At 44.4% G+C, this 18,433-nt stretch overlaps 1 long non-coding RNA gene across 1 annotated transcript in view; it reads right to left on the reverse strand.

Moving 5' to 3' along the window:
- Positions 1 to 2,271: 2,271 nt before the first annotated feature.
- The window catches only part of LOC138260797 (uncharacterized), a 71,243-nt gene continuing 55,081 nt past the window's right edge, over positions 2,272 to 18,433 (reverse strand). Inside the window, exons 3-4 of the long non-coding RNA XR_011198997.1 lie at positions 8,525 to 8,788; positions 2,272 to 2,707 (exon numbers count right to left, since the gene is read on the reverse strand). This is a non-coding gene — a long non-coding RNA (uncharacterized lncRNA). The remainder of the gene's footprint in view (positions 2,708 to 8,524; positions 8,789 to 18,433) is intronic.

The following is an 18,433-nucleotide window of genomic DNA, read 5'->3' on the forward strand; positions in this document are numbered from 1 at the left end:
AATCCATCCCTCCCCACTCCAATCCAACCAACCCAACCCACTCCAATCCACCTTAATACACCCCAGTTCAATCCAGTTCACCATAACCTACCCCATTTCAATCCAATCCACACCACCTTAATACACCTCACTCCAATCCAATCCATCCCACACCAATCCAGCACACTCCACACCACTCTAATCCACCCCATTCGAATCCACTTTATCCCACTCGAGTCATTCCACCCCACTCCAATCCACCCCACCTCACCCCACCCCAATCCAATCCATCCCATCTTAATTCACCCTACTCAATCCAATCCACCTCTCTCCATTTCTCTCCACCCCATTCCACTCCACCCCATTCCTATTTAATTCACCCCACTCAAGCCAAATCACCCCACTCAAATCCAATTCACCCCATTCCAGTCCACCCCACTTCAATACCCCCCAATCTACTCTATTCCACCCCACTCCAGTCCAGTCCACTCCAATCGTCTCCACTCCATTTCAGTCTAATTCACCCCACTCCATTGCACCCCACTCAAAATCACATCAATCCAATCTACCCCAACCCAATCCAATCCACCCCACCCTAGTCCTACCACTTCAGTCCACTCTACCCACCTCTTTCCAATCAAATCACCCCATCCCAAACCACCGTTCTCCAATCCAACTCACCCCATTTCAATCCACCCCACTTCAATCCAGTCCACCCACTCTACTCCAATTTACCCCACTACCACAATCCACTCCACCCCATGCCACTCTACGACACTCTGTGCCACTGAACCATTACACTCTACTCTCCTCCACACAATTCTATGACACTCTATTCCCCTACTCGACTCTACAACACTCTACGTCCCCACTCCACTCTACGACACTCCACGCAACTAACTTTTAGCTGTGTTGAACAGCATCCACACTGATGTACAACATGGCAAAAACACATTGCCAAAGCCAATAGCTATTGCATAGGCGATACCTATTGGTTTGCCAATGGTTGTTTTTTTTCTTTTTAGCTACCAGTCAGACTTAGATCTGTAGTTAAAGAGGAAAAACATAAGAAAGCATTTTTTTATGCATGGAGTAAGCAACACAGGGACATGGGTGGGTGGAACCAACATAGAGGTGCGGGAGGGTGAAAGCAAACCGCATAGATAGCAAAGTGGAACATTGGGAAGGGAGTAAACAGGTAAAAAAGAGCAATGTGGAGCTGGCTGTGAGAAGCACACCTGCGAGAAGGCACACAAGGTAAGTAGGAGAGAAGCACACAGGTGAGAGAGGGAGGATCACCAGAGAGTAGAAGAGGAGAAAAGTACGCAGGAAAATGCATGCTTTGTGTAGAGTGCTGAACCAAAAATAAAAAAGTAGTGCCTGAAAAGTAAGCAGTGGAAGAACACAATAATGCAGCCATGCTCCAGGGGAGAGACAAACCGAACACGCATTTGCAATGCAATGGGTCTAGCATATTTCAAGCAAGTTAATTGTCATTTTTTGACAACAGCGCCCACGAGCAAAAAAAAAACATGAGTGGAAACTGGCAAAAGACGACTTCACAAAGTAAAATAAAGTTAGCTGTAAAAAATAAAAATGTGCAATTTTGTATGTCCTGCTGGGCACATTTTTGCCAGCCACAAGACTTCAGTTTGAAGGGTACTGGAAGTTAGAACAAAAAAGTACCTGAATCATGGCAGCGGACGGGCACTAATTAAGTTAAAATCAATTAGTGCTTGATTCCTGCTCTACATAGAGGAACGGAAATGATGCCAGACATGCCTTCATGAATAACGAGGCTGTAAAGAAAAGTGCCACGCAAACCAAAAAATGGCGAGCGCTAGGCTAGCTCCAAGTCCTTTACTGAACACAACCGGGTCTTGCATGCGAGACGCATGTGCTAGCGCATGCACTCGCATACTCGGCCCTAAAAAGAGGAAGTAATGGCCACAAAGCCAAATGAATAAGAAGTAAGCGAATAAGAGTGACTATAAAGCCAACCAATGGTAAGCAAGGAACGTGCTTTATGCCCACTGTAAGCTAACACATGTCTTGCAAAAGACAGCACATGTGCTGTCTAGGAAGCTAGATCTAAAAAGTGATTAAAGGAGAAAGAAGAGATGAAAAGAACTAACATGATTGAGATAAAGTGACCAGAAGGGTGTTGTAACTGAATTCAATGGCCTAACTGTCATCTGACAAAAATGCTATGCCCCAACTACTGTTTAGAAAAATATAACTCAACTGGAGTAAATTATAGACAATCTACAAAGAGAGTGAAAATTCTGTAAATACTAATTAGGCCACAATATTTATCTCGAAAAATATTTTTGTCATTGTTATTTTTACAAATATCTACAAGGAATTTTGGGGTAACTGAAAAAAACAGCCAATGGGGCAAAACCAAAACAGAATATCCTTGATAGTCTGTAACAAATGCATCCAGCGGTTTCAGCGGGCTTTACCGAAATCGTTGGGCCTCTGCACTTACTTTTTGTTGATGTTTCTTACAAATTATGTACTGCCTGGAATGCAGAGCCTGGCCAGGTTTGACAACAAAATGATGCAGGACTAGTGAGAAACGAAACACAATTGTTTATAAACTACACCACCAATGAGGCGACAAAATCATGGTTGTAAGAGGACTTCAGGATGAGCACAACCTGCTTCACAAGGTTTGCACACTGCTGGGCGAAGTCCCAAGGGTGAGGGAACTGATAGCTGAGTGCTGCAGAGACACAAAAATGACAAACCTTTATTTAATAATAACAATAATAATAATAAAAGTGGGACAATGCTTATGAATACGGCAAGACTTGTAATTTTCTATTATAAGCTACTCAAAAATAATTGTACCGTATGGGTTTGTAAAGACTGTACTGTCATTCCTTATAGGAGTTACGTTAGACAAGCCTATAACTCCTGCTCAAAAGTCAACCATTAAATGCGATGGAGCAGTAGCTACTGACTGAGTGTCACGCAATGAGACTGGACTTGAGTGCTGCTTGATCTAAGTACCAGTACATGGTCATGAACAGACTGTACTTACCGCATGGTCAGGCAGTGAGAACGAAGGTGCGCCTTGTGCACTGACAGGCACTGAAACCACAGAAGCTGCACTTACTGCAGGAAGACTTTGTCAATTAATTATTTTTTTGACAATAAATACTAAAATGTGAAACACTAAGAAGACAGTGAAGAGACTGCACTTACCGCACTGCCAGACAGGGAGAGTGATGAGGTTGCACTTACCGCACTGCCAGACAGAAAGAATGAAGCAGCTATTCTCATGGCACTGTCAGACAGAGGCAGTGAAGAGTATGCACTCACTGCACTGTTAGACAGAGGCAGTGAAGAGGATGCACTCACTGCACTGTCAGATAGCGTGAGTGAAGAGGCTGTACTTACCACACTATCAGCAGCTAGAATGAAGGGGCTACACTTACCACGTGTAGGACGGGCAGGCGGCTATATAGACGAGGAGGCTGGGTTTTCTTCTCAATGTTGATTTTGAGGGTATTTACAGTTGGTTAAATGAAAATGATATGTTTGTATATCCATAGTCTTGCACAATCTGCTGTACATTTTGCATTAGGATGGAGGTTTCTTCAGACTCCTTTCTATAGATGCCTTCTCCTGGATTATGCCAGCCTGGAGTATGCTAGTGCAGGTGTTTTAATAAGAATTATTAATGAGTGATTATGTATTTTGAATAATGAATGTATGTAGAAAATAAAATAACGTAGAAAAATAATGCACACATTTGAAAATGTGACCTCGAAGAATGGCCAGCAATGTTAACGAAGTGTATTAATCAATGATCAGTCCTTATGAAATATTGAATATATATTAAACTAATTGTTGGACTTTTTTCCTTATGCGGGGTCATCCCCAATTTTTTTGCCTCCTGCATCCTATTTGTTCTGACCTATTGTTGTGGGATTTAGAACTCTGAGCACTTTACCACTGCCAACCAGTGCTAAAGTGCATATGCTTTCTGAGTAAATTGTATGGTTGATTGGTTTATCCATGATTGGCATATTTGATTTATTGGTAAGTCCCTAGTAGAGTGCACTAGAGGTGCCCAGGGCCTGTAAATTAAATGCTACTAGTGGGCCCGCAACACTGGTTGTGCCATCTGCATTAGTAGCCCTGTAAACATGGCTCAGACCTGCTGCTGCAATGTCTGTGTGTGCAGTTATAAACTGCCAATTCGACTTGGCAAGTGTACCCACCTGCCAGGCCCAAACCTTCCCTTTTCTTACATGTAAGACACCCCTAAGGTAGGCCCTAGGTAGCCCCAAGGGCAGTGTGCAGTGTATGGTTAAGGTAGGACATATACTAATGTGTTTTATATGTCCTGACAGTGAAATACTGCCAAATTCGGTTTTCACGGTTGCAAGGCCTATCTCTCTCATAGGTTAACATGGGGGCTGCCTTTAAATATGATTAAAGTGTAGATTCCCTTTGGGAACAGTTTGGGGTCTCTGAACTCACAATTTAGAAATACATCTTTTAGTAAAGTTGATTTTGAGATTGTGTGTTTGAAAATGCCACTTTTAGAAAGTGGACATTTTCTTGCTTAAAACATTTGGTGACTCTGGGGGTCATTCCAACTTCGGCGGGCGGCGGAGGCCGCCCGCCAAAGTTCCCCCGCCAGAAGACCGCACCGCGGTCAAAAGACCGTGGCGGTCATTCTGGCTTTCCCGCTGGGCCGGCGGGCGACCGCCAAAAGGCCGCCCGCCCGCCCAGTGGGAAAGCACCAGCAACGAGGAAGCCGGCTCCGAATGGAGCCGGCGGAGTTGCTGGTGTGCGACGGGTGCAGTTGCACCCGTCGCGATTTTCAGTGTCTGCTAAGCAGACACTGAAAATCATTATGGGGCCCTGTGAGGGGGCCCCTGCACTGCCCATGCCAGTGGCATGGGCAGTGCAGGGGCCCCACGACACCCGTTCCCGCCATCCTGTTCCTGGCGGTAAGAACCGCCAGGAACAGGATGGCGGGAAGGGGGTCGGAATCCCCATGGCGGCGCTGCTTGCAGCGCCGCCATGGAGGATTCCTATGGCCAGGGGAAAACCGGCGGGAAACCACCGGTTTCCCTTTTCTGACCGCGGCTTTACCGCCGCGGTCAGAATTGGCCAGGAAGCACCGCCAGCCTGTTGGCGGTGCTTCCGCGGTCGTTGGCCCTGGCATCCCTCTGTCTGTTTGTGGAATCACTGTCTGGGTTAGTTTGACAGTTGGGCTGTTTGCACCTTTCTCTAGACAGTGACACAAACTGAGCTGTGGTGTAGCCTGCATTTCCTGATGAGCCATCTGTGCTAGGAGGGAGGGAAGGAGTGGTCACTTACACCAGAAAGGGCTGTGCCTGTCCTCACACAATGCCGTCTCCAACCCCCTGGTGTGTGTCTGGGGCCTGGCCTAGGCAAGGCAGGATCTCACAAACAAGAGAGCCTTTCCTTTGAAGTAGGCCTACTTCAACAGCCAAAATGGGTATAAGAAGAGCACCCAAACCCCTGAAAAAGAGATCACTTCTGGACATCAAAAGGAACCTCTGCCTGGAGAAGAGCTGAGGGGAAGTGCTGCCCTGCCTGTGACTGTGCTTTGTGGAGCTATCCTGCAGTTGCTGCTTCTGCTTGTGCAAGGGGACAAAGACTGGACTTTGTCTGCCTTCCTGCTTGTGAAGAAATCTCCATGGGCTTGTCCTAAACTTGCCTCCTGTTGTTAAAGTCTCAAGGCCATCAAAGACTTCCCCTGCCAGCACCTGGACTCTCTGCTGAGACGCCTGTCCTGCCAAGTGGTGCCCTATCCAGTTCCTGGGGCCTTGGAAGGTGAAGCTGGCAGACCAAGACTGAAAATCCACGCAAAGACCGCCGCGTGGGGAAAATATCGCCAGACCTTCCGAGACGTGGCTGAAAAATGATGCGCCGAAGGCTTCGCGGCAGAAATCGATGTACCACTGGCATCGTGGCTGGAAAATCGGCATACGTAGCTGGAAGATCGACGGGCAACACCTTCTGACGGAGGCTGATAACGTCGCAAACCACATTGTGTGGTTTTGCTGATACCGTGCGGCAGGATTTGCAACGCAAACCTTGCTGGGCACGGAAAAATGACGCAACGCCTGCCCTGACCTGAGTGCTGCCCGGATCGATGCATCGCTCCCCTGCGCGGGGGAAAACGCCGAACGCCGACCCGACCGGAGAAGGATAAACGACGCACGGACTCGCTGGCGGGTGAGAAATTGGCGCACTGCTTACCTTTTTCGACGCACACTCTCCCGTGCATGTTATTTTGATGCTACCCAGGTACCTTTCAATGCTAACAGTGTTTTTACTGTTTTCTCAGGGATTTAAGACTCTTTTGCTTTTAAAATTAATAACTTGACTTGTGTATATTGGATTTTGGTCGTTTTTGTCTTGTTTTGTTTAGATAAATATTTTCTATTTTTCTAAACCTGTGTTGTGTCACTTTGAAGTGTTTTCATTAAGTTACTGTGTGTGTTGGTACAAATACTTTACACCTAGCACTCTTAAGTTAAGCCTGCCTGCTCGTGCCAAGCTACTAAGAGGGTGAGCGGGGGTTAGCTGAGGGTGATTCTCCTTTACCCTGACTAGAGTGAGGGTTCTTGCTTGGACAGGAGGTAAACTGACTGCCAACCAAAGACCCCATTTGTAACACTAATGTAGTCATGTGTCATATTGAGGGTTATGAAGTATGCTTTAGTTTTATTAATTAAAGGCCTTAATTTAGCGAGTGTCTTGGCCTATTTTGCCAGGCCTCATGCAGAAGCTGTATTTCTTAACGTTTAATAAAAATGCTGACCAAGAGAATTAAACTGTGAAATGTCTATTGTATTGTTTAAATGTGCTCATAATGGAAGCTTTTCGTGAGAACCAACTACTAGGAGATGATGTTCTTTCTAATGCAACATTTTATGCATAATGTACATGAGACTGACTTTCCCAGGACAAGAACAATGACTATACTGACTAGAGTGGAAGCTGCAACAATATTGTTAACTGACAAGCCGGATGATGAGGACATCAAAAGACGAACCAATCAACAATATGAAAATGGAGAAATATTAGAATTCATAGTAGTTTTATTGGACAGAGTGTGAACATACGAGTAACTGACCAATAGGGAATTAGGGAATAGTTTAGGTGACCTTGATACAACAACGCTCATTCTGAGACAGAGAGACATTCTTCCCCATTTTCTGACCGAAAGGTTATTATTTTCTTATGCGTATTTACTAGAGACGTGCTTATCTTTAATGCTAATTGATTTTGCCCATTTTTTCCCCAACTGAGAGCCTGATGCCTTGCTGATCGACTGATGTCCTGAGGACGAAGACTGATTCTGCTTGCTGACCCATACCGAGGATAGGTATAAATTGAAATGTACCAACTGCGCTGTTTTTGTCTATGACTCTATCATAGTTAGATGTTTTTCCAAAATTTGTGTTACTAGATTGTTTTGCATGAAGCCAAACATGCTGATGCTAATCTGGTGTTAGTTAAGGATTCTGATTTATGACAAAAGAGACTAATGCTTGATGGATTTCTCTGCTTAACTACATGTATTTCATCTCATTGACGCAGCTGACTCTGCTATTGATTTGCACCGTAACTTTAGAATGTGTTGTAGTTCAAACTTTGATTAGATTGCGTTTCTTCCGCCGCGTTGGACAACCAGTGTTATTTCTGTATGTTTCCTTTGATTTTGAGACTAATCTACTTGACCTTAGCATTGTTAATATAGAGAAATAAACATACTAAACGTTTACTAAAGGTGTTGTTATTCATGACTGAAAGGTCATGGTGCGTAACAATTACTGACTCCATTGATGATTGATTTTATTGATTACTAATGATTATTGATTATTGTGTATTGATTTATGTACTGGAGCTCTGGTAAGAACTTCTTAATTGCGAGTCGAAAGGTTAATTGACCTATTCACGTCCCCTTGTAACTTTACTTATTAAGGGCTGACGCGGTCACAAGTCTCAAAGAAACACAGCGGTAAGTATATAGATGAATAGTGAATTTCGATATATCATTTCCTGCTGTGCCCTTCTCTCTGTGCCGGGTTTCTTTCTTAGAGTGGGGGAAACATGCACCTGATCAACCACGGTACTTCGTTCTTGCCTTGTGTACTCCTTAAAAATCAGGAGTCGGGTGTCTTTAGTGACTATTCCACTGTAACATGCAGGAGCTAACAGCAAGGTTGAATGTCACCCAGATCGGTTTGGTGGCATTCAGACCAGTGTCTTTTACTGTAAGGGGTTTCAAGGTATACAGTTTCCATACATCATCCCATGGCTTAACAGGGAAAAATGCTCTAATGCAGGGGTGGTTTGGGCAGTACGCAGGCATGCAGAGAACAAATAACGATGTGCTTAAAACGGGGTATCATAGAAAAGGTCAAACATGGTGTTCAGGATATGCCCAAGCGTATTGTTACAAAAATCAAACACCCTTACCTGTGCTGTTCCCTTACATACATAAAAAAACCTCCTCATTCTGTCTCCCCTCTGTACTCACCAGCTACTCAGGAGAGTTGCAGTGGCTCATCAGCTTTCTTGGGAGCGTCCGCCAATCCCCACTCCAGGTCTCAGGATCTCCCTCTGTGTCTGTGGCATCCTTGACAGCGTCAGTGGTTCTGGGTGTTTCTCCCTCGCTTTGGCGACTCCTTCCTTCTTACGGACTCTCAGTCTCTCCCTCGCTCTCCTTTCGTCTGGGGACAGCGTCCTTTTCTCCTCCTCCAGGCTCCCATGATTGGCTCTCCCTGCGCGTAGTCCCACCTGCCTGTTCAAAAATACAGTGGTCCCTTTTTAGTGTCCATGTTCAGGAAACTCTCCTGGTTTAAACCTTTCTTCTCCTTTTTAGGGTCAAGCGCAAAGCACTCTGTCCCTGGTGTAATCTCTCTGAGGGCTTTTAACCACACCCATGTCAAGCCCATCAGTTTGGTTGGTTCGTGGGCTTGCCTTTTAAAATGCACTTGATTTAATTACTGAAAGGCATGCATACGTAATACCTTTTGCGGTGTTTAGCCCGCCTCGAGTGCACTGACCAACTACTGAAAACATATGAGGCTCCATGTTTTCAGTATGATTTCTGCACTACTTTTTCTCTTTATTTCGTAGGCAGCGTAATCTCGCTGGGCAGTAGTCAAGCACTATGCATGACATTGACCCTGTTACATGGATATTTGCACTTTTGCCAGTTATATGGATAATTGCACTTTTGCCGGTTACATGGATAATTGCATTTTTGCCGATATGTTTCACTGCGAGCAAACTTCTGTTTCCTTTTGTGTGTTTGCTTTGTGCTCATGTTGGCCTTCGGCTCGCTTATGTGAAACTGTTTTACCTTCAGTTTATGTGGCAAGAAAAGTCCGGTTAGTTATTTGAAACTGTTTTACTTTTCATTTTCAGTTTATGTGGAAAGAAAAGTCCGGTTAGGTGTTTACCACGCTAATAGCTTTAACTCGAGCAAACGCGAGACCCATTGCATTGCAAATGCTTGTTCACAAGTGTTTCGGATCATATGGTGCTCGGTGTGGGAGGTGCGGGTACATTTGTAAGGTAAATAGGGGGCCTCAGGGCCTGATTTGTAACACTGCACTATGAGACAACAAGAATGAAGAGGATACACTTACCACACTGTCAGACAGCGAGTGGCGAGGCTGCACTTACGTTACTGTCAAACAGTGCGGATATAATCTGTATTAAATGCAGACAGTGAAAATAATGAATACACTGTGAGACATTGAGAAGACAAAGGCTGTACTTACTGCAGTCAAACACCGAGAGTAAAAGGATTGACTTACTGCACTCTCAACATTGAGAGCAAAGAGAGTGTACTCACCGCACCCTCAAACACCTGGAGTAAAGCGGCTGCACTTAAGGCACTGTCAGCGGGAATGAAGACAAATGCATTCACTGAACTGTCAGACAGGGAAAATGAAGAGGCTGCACTTATCACACTGTCAAACAGCAGGGCTCAAGACAAAGAGACTGCACAGAGAGAGCACAGAGGCTGCCCTTACGTCCCTGTCAGACAGCGAGAATCAAGCAGCTGCACTTAACGCATTGTGAGACAGAGAGAGTGAAGTGGCTGCACTTACTGCACTGTCAGATGGCGAGGGCGAAGAAGCAATAGCTATCTCACTTTCATACAGCAGGAAGACAGAGGCTTTACTTACTGCAGTCAAACAGTGAGAGTGAAAGGATTGAATTAGTGCACTCTCAACAGTGAGAGCAAAGAAAGTGCACTAACCACACTGTCAGACAGCTGGAGTAAAGGGGCTGCACTTAAGGCACTGTCAGCGACAGTGAAGAGGGCTGCATTACTGAACTGTCAGACAGCGAGACTGAAGACAAAGAGACTATACTTACTGCACAGTCAGACTGTACTTACTTTTCTGAGTATCGGGCAATAAGAAATATTAGAACATTGGAACATTGGCAGCTCCATTGAAAACAATGGAGTGCTCTGAGCTTTTACTGGCCGGTAAAAGCCCGCAGCGCCAACATTCCAATGTTCGCTTTGTTCACAGCAACAGCTGTGAACAAAGCCTCACGGAGCCCGAGGGCTCCATGAGGAATTTGTTTTATTTAATAGAACATTCTGCCCTGAGTGGCAGAATGTTCTAATAGCTTTAGAACCCGCCGTAGCAGAAACAGGGAAAGTGTGCTGTATATATACTATGTTCCCAGGTATTCAAATTTGTTCCAATCTCTCCTCTACTCTGCAATGTATACCTCAGGAACATTACCCGAGGCCCCTAACTTCTGATATGCTGGCTTCTAGTAACAGTTAACCGCACCATTGGGAATTCTAATGTTTGCAGAAACACCTCGAAGATGTCACGTTTCCCCAAATGTTTCAGATGCTGAAATCATAATCAGCCAGGGGAATAGGCTGAGAAGAATAAATACCGGGCGAATTAGAGCTGGAATTGCCAATTACCACAGTAATTCCACACTACTCAGGGGATCTTGAGGGTTCAGCTTGTGGTTCCTACAAATTCTACACCTCTGAAGTTAGCAGGACCCCAAGTATCAGTAACTCCAGGGGTGTGGAATTAACACCACCAACAGTGGGGCACGCGTAGTGAGGCTCTAAGTGGTGTGAGTCTATGACCAGGACTGTGGGGCATCTGAAGGCATTGTTAGTAGGGCTGAGGGCGAGGAGCACTACGAAGTTTTGCATTTAATGCTTGTAGTGCTAGAGCGGGCAGAGATAATCTTGATGCACAGGCCTCAGATCCAGTGCACGGATTTGGTAAATTTCATTCCATAGTAATGGCGGTTACTCCTACACACTCTTGTAGACATGTGAGAAGTAACTGTCTGCCACTGAATGAAATGCAGCTGCTGTTAACACACCGGAGAGTCAGTCAAAGAGAAAGAGGTTGCAATAAATACAGCAGAGTGTAATGCAGTGTGAATAAGTAGGCAGTCCATACTTCAGAGTGTAATGCAGTGAGAATGAGGCAGTCCGTACAGCAGAATGTAATGCAGTGAGAATGAGGAGCAGTGAGAATGTGGAGGCAGTCCATACTGCAGAGTGTAAAGCAGTGGGAATGAGGCAGTCCATACTGCAGAGTGTAATGCAGTGGGAATGAGGCAGTCCATACTGCAGAGTGTAATGCGGCGAGAATGAGGCAGTCCATACAGCAGAGTGTAATGCAGTGTGAATAAGTAGGCAGTCCATACTGCAGAGTGTAATGTAGTGAGGAGGCAGTCCATACTGCAGAGAGTAATGCAGTAAGAATGAGGAGGCAGTCCACACTGCAGAGTGTAATGCAGGGAGAATGAGGAGGCAGTCCATACTGCAGAGTGTAACGCAGTGAGGAGGTAGTCCATACTGCAGAGTGTAATGCAGTAAAAATGAGGCCACCATGCAGCAGGCTGTAATGTATTGAGAATGAGGAGGTAGTCCATACTGCAGAGTGTAATGCAATGAGACTGAGGTAGTCCATACAGAAGACTGTAATGCAGTGCGAATAAGTAGGGAGTCCATACTGCAGAGTGTATTGCAGTGAGAATGAGGCAAGCCACACAGCAGAGTGTATAATTCAGTGAGAATGAGGAGGCAGTCCAAACTGCAGAGAGTAATGCAGTGAGAATGACAAGGCAGTCCATACTGCAGAGTGTAATGCAGTGAAAATGAGGCCATCCATGCAGCAGACTGTAATGTACTGAGAATGAGGCGGTAGTCCATACTGCAGAGTGTAATGCAATGAGACTGAGGCAGTCCATTCAGCAGACTGTAATGCAGTGCAAATAAGTAGGCAGTCCATACTGCAGAGTGTAATGCAGTGAGAATGAGGCAGTCCATACAGTAGAGCGTAATGCATTGAGAATGAGGCAGTCCATACAGCAGAGCTTTATGCAGTGAGAATGAGGAGGCAGTCCCTACTGCAGAGCGTAATGCAATGAGAATGATGAGGCAGTCCACACCGTAGAGCGTAATGCAGTGAGAATGAGGAGGCAGTCCACACAGCAGAGCGTAATGCATTGAGAATGAGGCAGTCCATACAGCAGAGCTTTATGCAGTGAGAATGAGGAGGCAGTCCCTACTGCAGAGCGTAATGCAATGAGAATGAGGCAGTCCACACTGTAGAGCGTAATGCAGTGAGAATGAGGAGGCAGTCCATACTGCAGAGTGTAATGCAGTGAAAATGAGGCCATCCATGCAGCAGAATGGAATGCATTGAGAATGAGGAGGTAGTCCATACTGCAGAGTGTAATACAATGATACTGAGGCAGTCTATACAGCAGAGTGCAGTGAGAATTACACTTCCCCAGATTTACAAACAAATGTAAACCTGGGGATGCGCCAAATCCTTACACCACCCGAGGTAAAGCGTTACGAGGAGAAATATTTTTTATCTCCTCGTTTTGTCCTCATTCCATGTGTGCTTCAGAAAATACCTTTCAGGATTGGTTTTGTGCAGGAAGGTGCACCTTCCTGCAGAAAAACAATCATTCCGACAACTCAGGCATCCCTGCGCCCTGGTGCAGGAATGGCTGCATTGGTATCAGGCTGCCAAAACTGTGCCAGCGTGTTGGAAAGGACAGGAATACGGTGCATTTCTTCCCTTTCACTTTGGTGTAGAGCATCGCAGCAAGATGACTTGCTGTGCTGCCCTACACCAAATCCCCGTAGATGAGGGCCAAAGGACCTAATTTACAACCTATTAAATTTGGCTTACACGCATAAAACGCTTTTTGCCGATGCCCAACCACTTTATGAACTCACAAAAGTTGAATATGTACTTGTAAACCTTCTCACAGTGGAGGAGTGGTGGGGAGTGGCCATACAGGACTTCGACAGTTGGAAGCCTGTGGGTTTGTGCACTCGCACAAACCTGGACACTTCTGAGCATCAGAAATTCCTTTTCATCTCCCACAATGCAAAAAGTGGAAATTTACTCCTGATATGGGCAAAAGCAAATCCCTTTCAGTAGTCAGAAATGGATCAGAGCATCACCGAAACTGGGACTGTTGTATGGGAAGGGGTTCCCACGGGAAAAAGTACTTTGCCTGAGGAGAAAAGAAAAAAAAAACTAAATAAAATGTTCATATATTTACCTAAGCAAATATAAATGTGTATATCTGTTTCAAAACAGATCTCACATTTTACAGGAGTAGCTTCTTTTGAACACCTTTGTCAATTTCAAAGTGTCACGAATCAGCACATATTTGAGACACATGGGGGAAGATTTACAACTTTTTAGGAAGCAAATACAGAGTGTGCAAGACCGTTTTCTCCCATTCTGAACAAATTTGAGCTAATTCCCTGCAGTATACTTTGCAAATGTCAACCCAGATTATTTAATTTCTTTCTAAATAGTAATGAAAATTGAACACTAGATTTAATCGGGAAGTTTGTGTTGATAATATGTTCTAACAAAAGTAAACAGTTGCTGCTACCGGGGGAAAGGAGTTCACCACATCTCCAATCATCGGAAACAGCAGCAACTGCCTTACTGATAGCACCGCGTGCCAATGAAGACTTCCGGTGTCATTGCTGGATTGCACTTCCAAAACATGACTGGCGAGCAGGCAGAAATACGATTCTGACCCAGCACCACTTCGTCATGACACGGAATGCAATGGAGGTCAGTAGGTCAGGAATCATTCACTGAGGAAGAAGCGAGAAAACAATTTAGGGGTCGATTTTCCAAAGAGAAGGCCAAGGTGTGGGGCTCAGTTTGGTGATCCACAAGTAACTTACCAATTATCGGTAGTAAACGTGTAAAAAGTGCAGAGGGCTAAAGTTTTCCTCAGCAAACCGCCACGAGTGCTGTCATTTGGTGGAATTTCCCAATACCAGAGCTGCCTGGTGTTGATTCCATCTTGTCCCTCTTTCTTCTTTTTCAGTCACTGTGGGCCATATGCACTTTTGCAGTCGACACGGCCCAATTCGCAGAATAGGTCCTTATCTGACCGCAAGAATACTTTTTCTAATATACAAAACACAAATTACGATTCAGTATCATTTGTGTTTAGTGATTCCGGTTTATAAAGTGCTGTGTTTAGGGAGTCCCTTCCAAACACTGAAATTGGATGAATGTTTTGTGACCAAATTACAGTCGGATTTTATTTGTTATTTTTTTACCAACACCTCAAGGGTGATGGGAACCATTTGCAAATGGGAAAGGGACCCCAGGTGACCCACTCCCCAATGTGAATGTTGAAACAAATATTTTTTTAGAGCAGGCAGTATTGGACCATTGCCTACTCTTAAAAAAGAAGCTTAAATGTTTCATTTAATTTTTTGCAATGCGTTTCATTTTCCTTTAAGGAAAGTGGGATGCATATTTTTTTTAATGGTTTCATTAAAAAGCAATCAGAGACATGGTGATCTGCTGACACCAGCAGTCCACCATCCCTACGAGGGCTGCAATTCTTGATGGGTCGCAAATTGGGACCTACGTCATTGTTATTTATGAGGTAGGTCTATTTGCGATCCCATTAGGAAATGCTTTCTGAAGTTTGTACATATTTTTACATTATGAATTGCGATTTCTTTATCAAGATTCCGTAAAAATCACAATTCCCATTTTTGTTCATACAGTATAGCCCAAAACTCCTTTCTCCTTCTCTTGCCTTTCATTCTCTTGCTTTGAGTCGAACTCTGATGATAAAAAGTCCTGGCTTCCAAAAATCAGTGCCATCACTTACAGCCACTGGCACAAATTAAGCACTGATGATTGTGAATTAAGTTAATTTGAAATAGGGATCAGCGTGTCAAGTCATCGAAATTTAAAATTCAGTTGGGCTTTCCAATTGACAAGAAAAACGGAAATAACCTTTGCTGAAATTCACCATGTGGATACTTCTCACACAGAGAGCCCTGAGTGGATGACAGATGATTATAAAGTGTTCACAGGTATAGGGGTCCTTGCCAGGAGCCCAATGGCTCTCATGCATAGGTCCTGAGTTTTTTTTCCAGATTTTTCACAGTTTTCAAACAAGGTCCCAGTTGTGAGCGAGTGTTGGGAGTTCAGGCCATTCCTCGAATTTGCTAGAAATAGGTAGGCTAAACCATCCGTCAGGCAGTAGAATGTTTGAACGCATTAAAGACGGAGATCTTCACTCCAAGGATCTTTGAACACGAGTAAAGCATAAAACAACTGTCTTTTGTATTGTATTGTATTGCAAGATTATACAGCACTCACTACCCCATGTAGGGCACTGAAGAACTTACAATATGGACAGCAAGCTATACCATATACGTTTTACAGTTTGGAGGGTTTTGCCTTTGATTTTGATCCGATGTGGGGTGTTTCCATGTCACACATCATGAACACTGAGGTACGATTATCGTGTTATGAACACAGCGCTTAGCAGTATGGTGGATAAGAAGGTACTGGAGATAGACACCAATCTACGGTTTTCAATAACCTAGTAGCTTTGACCAGCTCTGCATGTCACAGTATCCTACATCTTAATAATTCAGTCTACTTAGCTACTGCATTGGGTTGTCGAACCTGATATCTTGTTCTTTTAAGCTTCTTCAAGGTGTTGTTTTATTTTAAAGACTTATACAAAAAGTGATCAATTGTAATGCCTGAATTAAACCCAGCTACTGGTAATTATTTAGGGCCGCATTCAATTCATCGTTATTTTGAAGACCATGCCACCTCAATTTGGATCGAGCTATGTGGAAATTCATCTTGACCCTGCTCCAATGGGGGCAGTCTAGCCCGAAATGCTAAGCCAGGTCCTTCCTGAACGGGAACACAAGCAACACAGGATCAGTTTCGCCTGTTTTATGAGCTCATCAGCCGGGTGTAGCTTAGTTCCAAAAACACAGTGTGCACGGGACCCATGACTGGGCATACACGTTCCACTTAGGGCAACATACTGAAGTATACAAAATATGATGGATTGGAATGCTTGAACTAATCTGTTTTATTTTACAGTAACCGTGTTATGTTTTCTCACATGTATGTTATTTTGACTGGTAGGATTGTGTCTAGGCTAGGTGCCAAACTAGTAAAAGAAATGCTCTTTATATATAAAAGCAAATGCATCCCTGTGGGACTGTGTGACACAGGGATATGGGGCCATGTAAGTGTACAGCCTTTACAGATCTTAGAAAATAGATTTTTGAAAAGTATTTTATCTATCCCAAACTCTGTAGCCTAATATATCGGCCATGAGGAAATGGGCTTAAATCAACTAATAGGATTGGTCCAACTGTCCCATTACCTTTATGGATTAAAATGTGGTCCTCGGTAGAAACCGCATTGTCTACTTTAGTAATGGAAGACTGTTTAGGGTTGGATGGTGTGGATAAGATTTTCTGGTTGGAATACATCAAGCATATGTATGAGCAGCCATGTATTAAAGATTATTTCTTCAACCCTCCAACGATCACCTACATTTCTAAGGAAAGGGCCAAACCCTTTTTGTAAGATTATCTGTCTGAAAAACGTCTGATAAAGTTTAAAAAACACAAACTGTTGTTACTTACATTTGATCACATCTACAGGCCTGAAGCCTTATTTTGTACTATATCGCAATCCGCAAGACAGGTTCTATTTAACATGACTGAGACTGGGTATTGTTCATTTTTTGTATGCTTCTCTGTCTCTGGGTCTTGCATGTTGCAGTCTCATGCCACACCCCTTAACAGCAGAAAGCATCAGTTCAGCAGGCAAAAAGCAGCGGGAACAAGCAGTGTCAGTAAGAAGGTAGTAGCGATTTAGCGTATCAAGAGTAAGGTAGGCCCTGTGGAGTATGTAATATTGTATAAGACAGAGTCATGCATTACGTGGAAAAAGCACTGGATATTCAACTATGGACCTCCATTCTTTCCCTGCGCAGTCTTGGACCAGGTCTGTTTGCCAGCGGCAGCATAATGGGATAAATGTGATTGCAGCATGTGTATGAAGTGATTCCGCAAACTACTGCGACAGATGGTAGCCCATGCCCATGACATGGAGATATTTGACAATGAGGTGCATTGGCCGTTTCTGTTGCAAGTCGCCCCAACATGCATCGAGTGTCCCAGTTATGAAGTTGTGCAGTAGGAAGTGACTGGGTGGGAGTCCTTCATTAGGCATTAGGGTCTCGAATGGTATAAGGGAGCTTTTATGGTAAAGATCCCCAGCGTATGCAAGCCAAGCTTGTGCCAGACGGCAAGTTTCATCGCAGAGATGATCTGGTCTCCCCTGGTAGTGCTCATCAGTGAAAGCACAGGAGCATATGGTTGGGTAGCTTTAACCATTATTAGGCTCTATTTAAAACACTGGTGTGCTAACAGGGTTCTGCAAAGTCGGTCCTGGAGAGCCGGGTCCATGCCAGATTTTTAGCATATCCACATTTAGAAAAATGTAGATTTCTGAAACATCCTTTTTCTTAATGTGGATATGCTAAAAACCTATCATGGACCCGGCTCTCCAGGACTGACTTTGCAGAACCCTGAACTAGATGTATCAGTGCAGAGGGTAGGTGTGGTTGCTTTGTAGAGGTGTGAAATAAATGTAGAATGCAAAGTTGGCTCCAGGCTGAAGCCATCATTGCCGTGTCCGACAGTTGAGTCCTGCCAGCCATTTGGCTACTAACTGTAGCTGTGAGACCGAGTAATAATGTTCAAAGTTGGGTACAGTGAACCTGCCTTCAGTAGTCAGCAAGTGAAGTTTTTGGAGTGCCACCGTACCCCAACAGGGCACATTGTGCCAAAGGAGGTCCCTTGCAAGTTTATCGAGTGTAAGAAAGAAAGATTTAGTGACGTATAGGGTGAGATTGTCCATGTGAGTGATGTGTGGCTGCTCGCAGTTCGATGGTCAGGTAGAAAAATAGGGGGTAAAATGGGCATCCCTGTTGGGTACCCCTGTGTATTGCAATGGGAGCGGAGAACAGGGCTCCGGTTTTCACCCTCACCAAAAGATGTTTGTAGAGTAGTTTCACCAAACTAGGAAATCTA

The sequence above is a fragment of the Pleurodeles waltl genome, chromosome 10 (assembly GCF_031143425.1).
Source record: "Pleurodeles waltl isolate 20211129_DDA chromosome 10, aPleWal1.hap1.20221129, whole genome shotgun sequence".
NCBI classification, from domain to species: domain Eukaryota; kingdom Metazoa; phylum Chordata; class Amphibia; order Caudata; family Salamandridae; genus Pleurodeles; species Pleurodeles waltl.